The sequence below is a fragment of the Haematobia irritans genome, chromosome 2, assembly GCF_050003625.1.
Source record: "Haematobia irritans isolate KBUSLIRL chromosome 2, ASM5000362v1, whole genome shotgun sequence".
NCBI classification, from domain to species: Eukaryota; Metazoa; Arthropoda; class Insecta; order Diptera; family Muscidae; genus Haematobia; species Haematobia irritans.
Window position 1 is genome coordinate 49,993,109 of NC_134398.1, and position 15,417 is coordinate 50,008,525.

A 15,417-nucleotide genomic window follows, 5' to 3' on the forward strand; every position below is an offset into this window, starting at 1 on the left:
AAGCCATATCTGGGGGTCAGTTTATATGGGGCTATAATGAAAATTGGTTCGACATGACCCAAATGCAATATCACCCGACCTACAGCAATAGCAACTACTTGTGCCAAGTTTCAAGTCGATGGCTTGCTTCGTTCGGAAGTTAGAGTGATTTCAACAGACGAACGGACACCGGTAGATTGACTCACAACTTCACCACGACCAAGAATATATACTTTATGGGGTCTAAGACCATTACTTCGCTGTGTTACAAACTGCATGACAAAGTTAGTATACCATCCTCCTTTGGTGGAGAGCATAAAGAAATGTCCAATGCGGTATTCGAACCTGGGTCCTCGTAGCTCTTGGTTGGCATTAAAAGTGAAATCGTGCATGCCTGTTTCTAAATTCGTAACCATTACGTTTTTAGTTCATGTTCTGTTCTCCGTTTGACACTATATGTGTGTTGATTCACTTCACTTCATGATTTTTGCTATGGATGTATTTAAGCTCTCATTAAGCTAAAAATAGAATCAGACAGCCCCCTTCACTATGGGAGAATCCCATACCTTTGCTCTAACTAACCTAACTTATCTTAGATAAAAGATCTACCTATAAGATACAATTTCATTAAATTATCTCAATTTTTCCCTTTCAGATTACAAATTGAAAAAAATGTGAAAAACTATAAAAATTTTTAAATGAAAGAAATTATGATTAATATGAAATACTTAAATGCTCAAAAATTTATAATCAAGTGATAAAAATTATTGAAATCCTATTAAGGGTTTCATACGTTGAAAACGTTGCCGTCCAAATGTACCAATAAGGTACACAAAATAACAACAACAAATTTAATATTGTGTTAAATAAATTAATTGAAAATATTCACACAAAAAAGTGGTGCTAACCAATAACAAATTATGCAAATTATAAAATAACAGTGTCAAGAAAAATCATTAATAAAAAAATACAAATTCCAAAATATCAGAGTTTAACCACAGACAAACAGAAGACATCGTTTTGCAAGGTCAGTCATTTTAGATATTAAGGAAACCCCCTACCATTCCCTACGTCATCATTGCCATCGTCTTCATTATCGAGTTGGAAACCATTATCATTCAGACGGAAAACATTAAATAGACAATCATTATTCTACGCTCTCTATGCATTCCCCTTATTCATGTTCGAGGAGTATTAAAGGAATACACAACAGGTGGATTTTTAAATATCAACAAACAACAACATCGCAGATAGTCACCACTAAGTTCCTTGTCTCTCCAATCCAATTGGACACACTTAAAAGTGTCAACACACACACACCTAAACAACAACCTGTGGTGACTGCATTCATTTCACTTTTTCCCAGGTCATTGGAAAGTCAGCTACAATCGGACTTGTGGTGACACAATCGAAGAACCATCATCCATCCCTACTTTTGGGTAAAGCCTGAGCTTTACAATCTTTGTCGGAGTCTCAAGGTGTCGGCTGGTTCAGTGTTTTGTGGTTGTTGATTGCCATCATCTAACAGCATTTGCAGTGAAAGGATATTTGTAACGTTATACACCATTGGATAATGTTAATTAAGTAAGTTTGTTAAAAATAATATTTTGTAAAATTATATTATATGATATTAGAAAGTAATTTTGGTTGTGCTACTAATCAAGTGAGCTATTGAATTATCAAAGACTGAGAGGTGAAAATCAGATTGGAATCCAGGAAGTTTATTTAATTAAAGGAGTCCGAACTTGGGAACGTATATGCTAAAAAATTGACGTCGATCGCCAAAGTTTTTGTGACACACATTTAAAAATTAAAAATTGATAGTCGATAGGGCTGTCATTCGCGATAGTTTTTTGAAAATCCCGGGATTCGGGATTTCAAAATATAGAATCCCTGGATTTTCCGGGTTTTTTTCGGGATTCTTTAAATATTTTAAGTAAACTCAAAAAAAAGTTTACTTGGATCCAAAAATGTTGACCTTCCCTTAAGGATTTTGGTATTGATTCCGAGCCAAAGATGCGGCTTCTTTAAAATAAAGAATTTTTAGCGAGCTATCTGGCTTTAAATCTAGGACCAATACAATTAAAATTAAGATACAGACCTCATTTATCAAATTTTCTTTCTCTTTTCGCGGTTTATTAATAAAGGTACTCACGTACAAACAAATGCCAGTTTAAAAATCCAAATTATAACGGATACTTCAAATTAAACAAATTTTTCTTAATTCCAAAAAAAACTTTAAACAAAAGATCCTAAATCCTCAAAATAAGTCTTAGCCTATATTTGAAACGTTTTTATCTTAAATCTAAAGTTTTAATATTTCCGTTAATTTAATGACAATTTCTTTAAATCAAAAATGTGTTTCTTTACTTTAGGGTAAATTAGCCTTATTTCTAAGATATACGACATTAACGGAGGGACAAGTTACTAAATTTGTGTCCTAAACTTAATGAAAAAAATTTTTGAAGCAAAGATTTCATTATTTTAAATAAATTTGTCCTTAATATTTTGTAAATTTCGCATCCTAAAATTTAGGTTGCATAATCTTTAATATCACGTAAATATTTTTTCAGTTTCAGTTTTCAGTTTTCAATAAAATTAAAATTAGAAAACAAAACTCATTTATCGAATTTTCATTTTCTTTTCCCGGTATATTAATGTCAGTTTAAAATCCAAATTATAGCGTACACTTCAAAGTACAAAATGTTTTCTTAATTCCAAAAACCTTTAAGCCAAAGATGTAAAAACCTCAAAATAAGTCTCAATTTAAGGACGATTCCTTTAAATCAAAAATGTGTTTCTTTACTTTAAGGACCAACAACAATTGTATGTTCCAAGTGGTAATACTCATACAAATCTGGTTTATGGTATTACACTAATGGAAAAAATTGCGTTCCACAATCATGAACGGACGGTGACAAAATGAAACGGAAATGTTCACAAAAAATCAAAACGGAATGTTCACGATTTCGTCCACGGGCCTTCACGACTTCATGAACGGTATTCGTTTTTTTTTGGCCATGAAATGTCTTAAAATAATCGTTAGACGTAGAGGTGTGCGCGTGACACGAAATGAATATGCGTGAATAAAATTTCTGCAAAATCACGCTCACAAAAAAAATCAAGATTTAATTCTTACCAGAGAACGGCTGCGATCTACCGCAACCGACCAGTGTATTTAGTAAACACCAATATTTGCAATCTTAAAACACCAATTGGTAAAAAAAATCAACCACCAATGCAACCGATGATCGTCGGTGTTTGTTAGTATGAGTGTTGGTCTTTCGAAAACACCGTAGTAAAGCAATCACACAAATTGGTTACCCATATCTCAGCAGTTTGGTATTCTCTTATTTGGTACTCTCTCAATTTGCTTGAGCCATAGACTATAGACTTTAGATAGATGATCCACTATTCTCTTTAAAAACAATGTGTCAGTTCCAAAAATTAATTTTCTGACATTTCGTTTTGATTTTTTCGTAAAGAGTCAGTCCCAAACATTAATTTTCGTGCATTTGCTTTTGTGTTGTTCGTAAAGAGCAATGCTGCTCAAAATTAAATTTCGTATTTTCGCGATTTTGGTCACAATTTTTTGTTCAAATATGAACTTTTAATATATTAATTTATTTATAAATCCTCTGTTGCATCATAAACGTTCTAATTTTGTGTAAAATTGGCAAACTACAAAAAGGAAAACGAAAGAGATTGTAAGCGTGCTCTTATTTTTCTCGTTTATTCTTAATCTTCGGAACTGTCACAAATAGTTTGACACTCATGGCTCATCTATCTAAAGTCTATAGTCTATGGCTTGAGCTAATGCCAACTGCTGAGAATTGTTGTTGTTGAGTGCAATCACACTTAAGTGCCACACTCGTTTTTTGTTTACCGAGCGTCGACATCGTAGATTGGTTTAAGATTGCAAGACACTGCATACGAACATTGTTATATACTAGCGGGGTTTTTATTCTCGCATTTGTATCAATGTAAAAGATCGCATGGTAATTGGTGTCTTACTCACTGCCACCGACATTTTGTGGGTAAGATTGCAATACGAAAAAAAGCCACCGGTTGCAGTTCTCTGGTTCTTACTGGTATATTAAAGGAAATTAATTTAGCTGTCGAACTATATTCTATTCATGAATTGTGTTACCTTTGCTCATTCCCGGTTGGAAAATGTCGTGAGTCACGTGATTTGTCATGAATCGTGCGTGGGTACTGGTTTTTATTTCGTGAATGTACGTCAGTGTGAGTGGCTACCACACGTATCGTGCGTGAGCGTGCGTGAAATGTCACTCAGTTAGACGTTGTTATGGCAACTGTGCCGGTGGTGCAATGTGCTAAGGCGACTGTTAATGTGTAACATAGGTCCAGTTTTGATATTGACCTTCTCAAAATTTCATTTCTTGGGGCATGGATCACAATTGGTCACAATTAGAGTTGTGTAATATTTTACTCACGCACACTCACGACAGAAACATCCTGCTCACGCACACACACGCATGACACTCACGAAAAGAAAATTTGCACTCACGTACACTCACGCACGAAAATGTCGTGACTCACGAAAAATATCGTGAATCACGAATGATTTTATGAGTAATTTATATGAGAGACGTGTCTGAAAACATGCGCATGATTAAAATCGACAGCATTATTACATTCTTAATATCCTAGGTGTCACTAAAATTGTAAATGAATTCAACTCCTAAGAGCTTTATGTTCGGATTAGAGGTGTGCACGTGCGTAATATTTTACTCACGCTCACGCACACTCACGACGGAAAAATCTTACTCACGCACGATATGGTTTGGTAGGACTCACGCACACTCACGAAAAGAAAATCTGTACTCACGCACGAAATGTCGTGACTCACGAAAAATACCGTGACTCACGAAAAATACCGTGACTCACGAAAAATGTCGTGACTCACGAATAATTTAGGACTAATTTACTTTAGCGACTTGTTTGAAAACATGCGCATGATTAAAATCGACAGCATTATTAAACTCTTAACATCCTAGGTGTCACTAAAATTGTAAATGAATTCAACTTCTAAGAGTTTTATGTTCGGATTAGAGGTGTGCACGTACGTAATATTTTACTCACGCTCACGCACACTCACGACGGAAAAATCTTACTCACGCACGATATTGTATGGTAGGACTCACGCACACTCACGAAAAGAAAATCTATACTCACGCACGAAATGTCGTGACTCACGAAAAATACCGTGACTCACGAATAATTTAGAACTAATTTACTTTAGCGAGGTGTTTGAAAACATGAGCATGATTAAAATCGAGAGCGTTATTAAACTCTTAACATCCCAGGTGTCACTAAAATTGTAAATGAATTCATCTCGTAAGCGTTTTATGTCCGTGGGCATGATTTTTTCGTGAGCGTGTTTTTCCGAAATTCGTTATTTACGCACACTCACGAAGAAATTATTTTCGTGACTCACGCTCACGCACGACTTTTGGTTTGTTAATCACGCTCACGCACACTCACGCCGTTGCCATCAGCGTGACTCACGACTCACGCATGAGCCACGAAGTTTTTGATTCACGACCATTTCGTGTCACGTGTACACCTCTAGTTCGGATGCGGGATTATTTTCGTGAGCGTGTTTTTCCGAAATTCGTTACTTACGCACACTCACGAAGAAATTATTTTCGTGACTCACGCTCACGCACGACTTTTGGTTTGTTAATCACGCTCACGCACACTCATGCCGTTGCCATCAGCGTGACTCACGACAATTTCGTGTCACGTGTACACCTCTAGTTCGGATGCGGGACTAATTTACTTTAGCGACGTGTTTGAAAACATGAGCATGATTAAAATCGAGAGCGTTATTAAACTCTTAACATCCCAGGTGTCACTAAAATTGTAAATGAATTCATCTCGTAAGCGTTTTATGTCCGTGGGCATGATTTTTTCGCGTGTTTTTCCGAAATCGTTACTTACGCACACTCACGAAGAAATTATTTTCGTGACTCACGCTCACGCACGACTTTTGGTTTTTTAATCACGCACACTCACGCCGTTGCCATCAGCGTGACTCAAGACTCACGCGTGAGTCACGAAATTTTTCATGATTCACGACAATTTCGTGTCACGTGTACACCTCTATTTCGGATGCGGTATTATTTTCGTTAGCGTTTTTCCGAAATTCGTTACTCACGCACACACACGAAGATAATATTTTCGTGACTCACGCTCACGCACGATATTTGGTTTGTTAATCACGCTCACGCACACTCACGCGTGAGTCACGACAATTTCGTGTCACGTGCACACCTCTAGTCACAATTTCCATCCAATTTGCTCGAAATTTGAAATCACAGGAGCAATTTCAGATCAATCTTCCGATTTATCTTCTTGAGCCCATAGACACAGCCAATACCATAAGACACTAGAGTGTAATTAATATCGGTGTTTATTTTGATATAGCCCCCTTATGGACTGATCTCCCCTAATAAAATTATTAATTTAGATCAATTGGCTTTCACTGTATCGATCTACAGAATTTATGTATTGATATTTTCATAAGGTTCTCTTGAACGCTTAGACATTAATTTTTAAAACTCCTCCTTACAAATTAGAAAAATTTTTCGTACAAATTCCAATTCTAATGTTACAAAATTCAACATCGGAAACATCTTGCCACTTAAACCGAACCTCTATAACGAAGTCCCTAAATATCTAAAATGTATTTACCGAACACCCAAAAAGGGGTATGTATGGTCACTTCAATTCACTTACATATCTACTACTTGTATTTAGTTATCATGAATTATGCATCGAAATATCGCTCTCATTTAGACCCGCCAATTCATTATGGAGGGTAAATGAGCTTTAGCCTCGCCAAAGTGTTACGATTATCATGACTTGTAAAACCATTTTCAATATCGTCTTGTGGTTTTAATTCTATAAATACAGAAATATAATTTTTTAAATCTTAGTCATGGCTGCTATTTAATTCGATAATAAATAAATCGCAGGTATACAATTGTTTAATATTCTACTAAGTTTTTAGTTCACTTTTGACGGTCTGTGACAAATGTTCAGAGACTTTTCATCTCCAGTAGTATGTGCCTTGTGATTAAGTTCAATATCAATTAATGGCCAAGTGTCATGTATCACAAATGTTTCTGCAATAGAAAAAAAGATTTAATTGGCTGCTGATGGCTTGCAAAAATAATATGTGGCTTTGCTATCGTAAAATTCGTGACCTAACTTTTAATTGAGTTTCAAATTTCATAGAAATAAAACAGACAATCTAATAACTAATCAACGAAACGTATATCCAAAAAATAGAGCGGAGATAAAAGTAAAAGTAACCATTGTACCATTAAAATGTAGTTAATTTGTTTTGTTTTTTTTGCTTTTTTTTTAAATTACTCTTATTTTTGTATAGTGGTATTTTAAAAGTGAAATGAATGCTGACATTTCCTATATATAATAACATGACAACAACTATGTGAATTAGTATTTTTTTCAATACGGTCTATGATATAAAACCCAATGGGTATGTATGCAAATTAATCTTCTATTATTTAATGAAATTAACGTTCTTGTCTATGATACAGAAAATTACATTTTGGGATGCTGACATTTAACATTCTATAGAATTGGGTGCAAATTTCCTTCAGTTATTAGATCGTTTTGTTTTTTTTTGTTAATATTTTTAGGGTTTCTTGAGAAAGGCCCCAGAATGGCAATAGGTTATTTGGGGTTTCAAAAATTTCGAAGAGTCGATTTCTCGAATTTAGAAATATCGACGTTTTAAAAATTTGGAAAATCTTATCTTACAGGTAACTAATTGATGAAAGTGTATGAGGTTACCATGATCGGTTTCCACGCCGTATCCAGCATACTTTCACAGTCACTACACTGTCATTACATCAATTTTCCGCTTCTTTGGCTCGGAATCAATGCCAAAATCATTAGTGTAAAGCCAAAATCTTTGGAACCGGGCATGTTTTTTTTCAGTGTATATTGATTTTTGCTTTGGAAGTTTTCCATTCAAACTTTGACAATATTTTACAAAATATATGTTAATTGTCTTCATGTTTCGCACTTTTAATTTTGAGTTTTGGTGGAAAATCCGAAGCTATCTTAAACCCATACAGATACCCGGAAGTGGTCATTACTACAATGAGAAAATTCGATACCACTGAGAATTGTTAAAAAGTTGCAAAAAAAGTATCATTAAAAATGTGGCACACTTTGTGAAATAAATTGGTTATAAATTAAGCTAACAACCATTTATTTCTAGTCTAAAATCACTCCTACACTGAAAACAAATATTTACGTGATATTAAATATTACGCAATCTAAATTTTAGGACGCGCAACTTATACACTATTAAGGACAAATTTCTTTAAAATAATGAAATTTTAATTAAAAGAAAATAATCTTTGCTTCAAAAATTTTTTCATCAAATTTAGGACACACATTTTGAAAATTTGCGTCCCTTCGTTAAAGTTGCATGTCTATAAACTAAGGCACATTTTCCTTAAAGTAAGGAAACACATTTTTTATTTAAAGAAATCGTCTTTAAATTAACTGAAATATTGAATCTTTAGATTTAAGATAAAACCGCTTCAAATATAGGCTAAGACTTGTTTTGAGGATTTATCATATTTGGTTTAAAGTTTGTTTGGAATTAAGAGAATATTTTTTTACTTCGAAGTATCCGTCATAATTTGGTTTTTTATACCCTCCACCATAGGATGGGGGTATATTAACTTTGTCATTCCGTTTGTAACACTTCGAAATATTGCTCTAAGACCCCATAAAGTATATATATTCTGGGTCGTGGTGAAATTCGGAGTCGATCTAAGCATGTCCGTCCGTCCGTCCGTCTGTCCGTCCGTCCGTCTGTCCGTCTGTCCGGCTGTCCGTCCGTCTGTGGAAATCACGCTACCTTCCGAACGAAACAAGCTATCGACATGAAACTTGGCACAAGTAGTTGTTATTGATGTAGGTCGGATGGAATGGAAAATGGGCCATATCGGACCACGTTTACGTATAGCCTCCATATAAACCGATCCCCAAATTTGGCTTGGGTAGCCTCCCGGAGCAGCAAAATTCATCCTATCCGGTTGAAATTTGGTACGTGGTCTTAGTATACGGTCTCTAACAACCATGCAAAAATTGGTCCATATCGGTCCATAATTATATATAGCCCCCATATAAACCGATCCCCAGATTTGACCTCCGGAGCCTCTTGGAGGGGCAAAATTCATCCGATCCGATTGAAATTTGGTACCTGATGTTAGTATATGGTCTCTAACAACCATGCAAAAATTGGTCCATATCGGTCCATAATTATATATAGCCCCCATATAAACCGATCCCCAGATTTGACCTCCGGAGACTTTTTGAGGGGCAAAATTCATCCGATCCGGTTGAAATTTGGTACCTGATGTTAGTATACGGCCTCTAACAACCATGCAAAAATTGGTCCATATCGGTCCATAATTATATATAGCTCCCATATAAACCGATCCCCAGATTTGACCACCGGAGCCTCTTGGAGGAGCAAAATTCATCCGATCCGGTTGAAATTTAGTACGTGGTCTTAGTATACGGTTTTTAACAACCATGCAAAAATTGGTCCATATCGGTCCATAATTCAATATAGCCCCCATATAAACCGATCCCCAGATTTGTCCTCCGGAGCCTCTTGGAGGGGCAAACTTCACCCGATCCGGTTGAAATTTGGTACCTGATGTTGGTTTACAGCCTCTAATAACCATGCAAAAATTGGCCCATATCGGTCCATAATTATATATAGCCCCCATATAAACCGATCCCCAGATTTGACCTCCGGAGCCTCTTGGAAGAGCAAAATTCATCCGATCCAGTTGAAATTTGGTACATGGTGTTAGTATATGGTCTCTAAAAACCATGCAAAAATTGGTCCATATCGGTCCATAATTATATATAGTTCCCATATAAACCGTCCCCAGATTTGACGTCCGGAACCTCTTGGAGGAGCAAAAGTCATCCGATACGGTTGAAATTTGGTACATTTTGTCAATATATGGCCTCTAATAGCCATGTAAAAATTGGTCCATATCGGTCTTTAGTTATATATAGCCGATGACTTATTACACAAAAATTGGTCCATATCGCCAAAAATAATCTACCAAAACTTTATTTCCATAGAAAATTTTGTCAAATTTTATTACTATAGAAAGTTTTGTCAAAATTTCATTTCTATAGAAAGTTTTGTCAAAAGTTTATTTCTATACAAATGTTTGTCAAAATTTTATTTCCATAGAAAATTTTGTCAAAATTTTATTTCTATAGAAAATTTTGTAATCTACCAAAACTTTATTTCCATAGAAAATTTTGTCAAATTGTATTACTATAGAAAGTTTTGTTAAAATTTCATTTCTATAGAAAGTTTTGTCAAAAGTTTATTTCTATAGAAATGTTTGTCAAAATTTTATTTCTATAGAAAATTTTGTAAAAAAATTATTTCTGTAGAAAATTTTGTCAACATTTTATTTCTATACAAAATTTTGTCAAAATTTTATTTCTATACAAAATTTTGTCAACATTTTATTTCTATAGAAATTTTTGTCAAAATTGTATTGCTATAGAAAATTTTGTCAACATTTTACTTCCATAGAAAATTTTGTCAACATTTTATTTCTATAGAAAATTTTGTCAAGTTTTTATTTCTATAGAAAATTTTGTCAAATTTTTATTTCTATAGAAAATTTTGTCAAAATTTTATTTCTATAGAAAATTTTGTCAAAGGTTTCATTTCTATAGAAAATTTTGTCAAAATTTTATTTCTATAGAAAATTTTGTCAAACTAGATTATATACGTATTTAATCGGCCTTTTTTTGTTTAATATATACCCCGTATGGGCTAACTTACAATTTAGAAGACAGTGTTAAAAAGTTTTACGATACGTTGCCATCGGCAAGTGTTATCGCAACCCAAGTAATTCGATTGTGGATGACAGCCTTTACTAGAAGTTCTTACGCAATCCATGGTGGAGGGTACATAAGATTCGGCCTGGCCGAACTTACGGCCGTATATACTTGTTTTAAAGTGGCATTTGTTTGTACGAGAAGTTCACCAATGTGTATCACAATGGACTGAATAGTCTAAGTGAGCCTGATACATCGGGCTGCCACCTAACCTAACCTTGTACGTGAATAGCTTTATTAATATACCGGAAAAATAGAATGAAGATTCGATAAATTAGATCCGTATCCTAATTTTAATTTTATAGATCCTAGATTTAAAGCCAGATAGGTCGCAAAAAATGTCCTTATTTTAAAGAATCAATACCAAAATCCTTAAAGGAAGGTCAAAATCTTTGGATCCAAATAAACTTTTTTTGAGTGTAGGTTACCTATTATTTAAAATTTTCTTTGCATGTTTTCAGGCTTATGAAGAGGGAATAGAGCTTATAAGTATTTCGTAAACTCGATTAGTTTTAAAGCTCCGACCATGAAAAACACTTGGAACTCACATTACTAGGAGCAAAAAAAAAAATGTCACCAAAATATTTCCAATTAAAAAGTTAGTTGAAGTTAAAAATTAACTGATACAATTTTTACATAGTTGTTGGAGATCATATACTAACATAACTTATAGCATTTCAACCGAATAGGATGAAATTTGCTCCTCCAAGAGTCTTCTTCAGAGGTCAAATCTGGAGATTGGTTTATATGGTGCCTACACTGAAAAAAGTATTGACCTAATATGGAAGATTATGCAACTTAAATTTTATGACTCAAAATTTACGCAATGCTAAGGACAAAATTCTTTAAAACCCTCAGAAATGGGTCCGTCACTTTCTGTCGGTATTAGAAGTCTAAAAAAAAACAGAAATTAACATCCAAACGTGTTTTTATTTTTATTTAATATTTCTCAGATTTTCTATGGTAAGATAAACTTAGTTTAACATATATAATTTTTTGTATACGACCCTCTCCAATGTATATAATACAGTCCACTTATTTAAAAAGTAATATCGTTAGCAAATTATAGTATATGTTATTTGCCAATTATTTCATATTTCTTTTGGTCTAGTTATAATATCATACAAAATGCAACACATGCATTGCCATTAGTGGCAAACAGGAAAACGGAAATAAAAGATTGGAAGATAACTACATCTACAATATGACAGCCAAATATTTAAAAACTACTCTGAAGGGTTTGTTGTGAATTCATAATCATATAAAATAACATGTATGATAGGTATTCCGGAAAATTTTTAGTGTTTGTTAATATATGATATGAGTTCAACAACATTTTAAAAATACTAAAAAACAAGATGGCTTGGATTTAAAGGTTTTGACTTTCTCTTCAGAGTTTTAGGTAGTGAATCAGAGCCAAAGATGCAGCTTATTGAAAATAAAGATATTTTTTTAACTATGATGACATTTTTTAACTATGAGGACTTCATTGAAAAGTTTATCGAATTTGTACAAGGAAAATAGCTTTTTTTTTTCAGAGAAATGCGTCTTCTATGCTAAGAAACATTAGCATTCGTATTTTAAGGCCATGAAATCTTTGACTATATGACAATAATATATGCAGTGTACAGTCAATATTGTTTTTGCGTGTAAGTTCCGTAATATACAGCAATTTTTGTGTTCTTTATGCAGTTGACATATAACATCACATAACAACAAAGATGTCAACTAAATATTTTTCTTAGTGTATAATATTTCCCTAATGACACATTGTAATGCAATGTTATAGCAGCTATAATGATTGTCTTTTGTTTATTGCTTCCCTATATCAAGTTGAAGATATTGATGATCTAATCTTCTGTCTTCTTTCCAAACAATATTGAGAATTGTTATGAAAAAACGTGTGACAGCGAGGGGTGGAGAAATGAATCAATTGTTTATAACCTTTATTTTGCATGGAATTGAAATATAATTAGTTTTTGTTTTCATTCATATTGTTGATATGAAACAAAAACAAAACAATTTACGAGAAACTTCGTATATCACTATAATTTGTATTGTAAGTCATTTGCACAGTAATCGGAACATAAATGTTTATCCATATGTATAGCCATCTAAATTGTAGAATGATACAGTGGAACTTGGACACTTTGAAAAGCGAACAAAATGGAAAATTTTTGTGAAACATTTGATATATTATTATATTAATATTTTGCTCTCCTCATGGGACACCACCGACAATTTATGTAGCCGGTTTTTCTGTCTGCTTCCACTGTATTTGAAAAATTGTATAATTTTCTTCAGGCAAAGAACATAGGACATTTTCGAGATAAAAGAGTCGAAATCGAAAAAATAAAAATCGAAAAGTCCGCCTACTAATTATGGGCACCATATCCTCAAAATCGGAGCTTCTCTGTTAATATGCTTTAAGCGAAACAGGAGGACAATGTACATATTTTCAAAGGTAAAAAATTTTCAAATAATCCTGTTTGAAGAAACTTCAAAATTCAGGATATGACAGTACTTACAACGGAGATAAATTTTTAGGTCTGCTAATTAAAAGACCATGTAGAATGTTGAAGTTTTTTTCTAAATTTCAAAGACATCTGAACCCTATAACATATTTTGCCTACCCGTTTGACACTACTTGATCGGCCACATCATGAACCTCCATCATGTAACGACGAGTTTCCTCTGTCCGCTGGGGTTAGCTCGCGGGGGAAAGGGTCCGTCACAGAAATGTATAGGGGAAGTGACAGAGAAAGAAAAGGTGATGTTCGGTTTGATTATATTCTTTATTTGGTTTATCTGTGTGTGGGGAGAACACTGGACTAGAACTGTGCTGCCGGACTGCTTGCTGGTTGATCCAGTGGTGGGAAACGTGGCGGTGGCAAGTCCTGTGGTGTTGAAAACTGAGGGGAAGAGCTGACGACAGGAGGGTGTTGAGATGACAGATATGGACTGTATCCTGGGTCGAAACCCCACGAAATCTATAAAGACGATGGGAGGCCGTGACCGAGTCGGAACACGAGTTCGGGGTGACGATGATGGCGTTGGTACCCTACCTGTGGAAGGGGTCGGAACACAAGGGTAGGGGTTGAAGTCCCACGGCTGTGACCGTGTTCGGAACACAGAGTGCGGGCAGGTGGGGAGAGACAGGGACGCGTGCTATTCGTGACTGACCTTCTCCGTGACCTTGAGCTATGTCGGCGTGTCTGACGATGTGTCCGCGGTCGGAAAACTAGTTAACGTAATGATAGCTTGGACAAACCGGTAAACGTGACGGTGACCGCGTTCGGAACACAAGTCGTGATAATGTGAGTGGAACAAGGGAAGTGTCGTGACATCGACCGCGGTCAGAACACTAGCCAAAGCAGGGATAATCTTGGGAAATCGGGTAACGTGACTGTGACCGCGTTCGGAACACAAGTCGTGATAACGTGAATGAAAATTGAAAGTGACGTGACAGAGGCCGCGTTCGGAACACAGAGCACGGGGAGAGAGAAGGTCAATGGAAACAAAGACGGTAACACGTGTTATTCACGACCGACCTTGACCGTGACCTTGATCCAGGGCTTGGATTGGTTTTTATCTCTCAAATGTTGCCACAGTTGCTAAAATTTCACCAAAAGTGGTAGACTTCTTACTGGTTGGTCGATTGGTAGAATTCTTGTTGATTTTAAAGATTTTGCGAAACATTCCTCTTCAATTAAGAGGTACTTCTATTTTCTATATAAATGGAATTTTGTCAAAATTTTCTATAGAAATAATTTTTTTACAAAATTTTCTATACAAATAAAGTTTTCTTATAGAAATAAAATTTGGACAAAAATTTTCTATAGAAATATAATTTCGGCAACATTTTCAACAGAAATAAAATTTTGAGGAACTTTTCTATAGAAATAAAACTTTGATAGAAAAAAAATAGACAAAATGTTCTATAAAAAAATGTTTAACAAAGTTTTCTATAGAAATAAAATTTTGACAAAATTTTCTATAGAAATATAATTTCGGCAAAATTTTCTATAGAAATAAAATTTTGAAGAAATTTTCTATAGGAATAAAACTTTGAAAATATTCTCTATAGCAGAAATATTTGACTAAATTTTCTATAGAAATAAAATTTTGACAAAATTTTCCATAGAAATAAAATTTTGACAAAAATTTTTATAGAAATATAATTTCGGCAAAATTTTCTATAGAAATAAAATTTTGAGGAAATTTTCTATAGAAATAAAACTTTGACAATATTCTCTATAGAAAAATATCTGACAAAATTTTCTATAGAAATAAAATTTTGACAAAATTTTCTATAGAAATAAAATTTTGAGGAAATTTTCTATAGAAATAAAATTTTGAGGAATTTTTCTATAGAAAAAACATTTTGACAAAATTTTTTATAGAAATAAAATTTTGACAAAATTTTCTATAGAAATAAAATTTTGAGAAAATTTGCTATAAAAATAAAATTTTGAGAAA

At 34.1% G+C, this 15,417-nt stretch overlaps 1 protein-coding gene across 3 annotated transcripts in view; it reads left to right on the top strand.

Moving 5' to 3' along the window:
• Positions 1–727: 727 nt before the first annotated feature.
• LOC142224253 (uncharacterized) overlaps positions 728–15,417 on the top strand; it is a 562,139-nt gene continuing 547,449 nt past the window's right edge. Inside the window, exon 1 of one of the 3 annotated variants that reach the window (XM_075294022.1) lies at positions 728–1,563. The gene's annotated coding sequence lies outside the window, so the exon portion shown is untranslated. The remainder of the gene's footprint in view (positions 1,564–15,417) is intronic. The other 2 variants (XM_075294025.1, XM_075294026.1) reach the window with 2 other exon arrangements.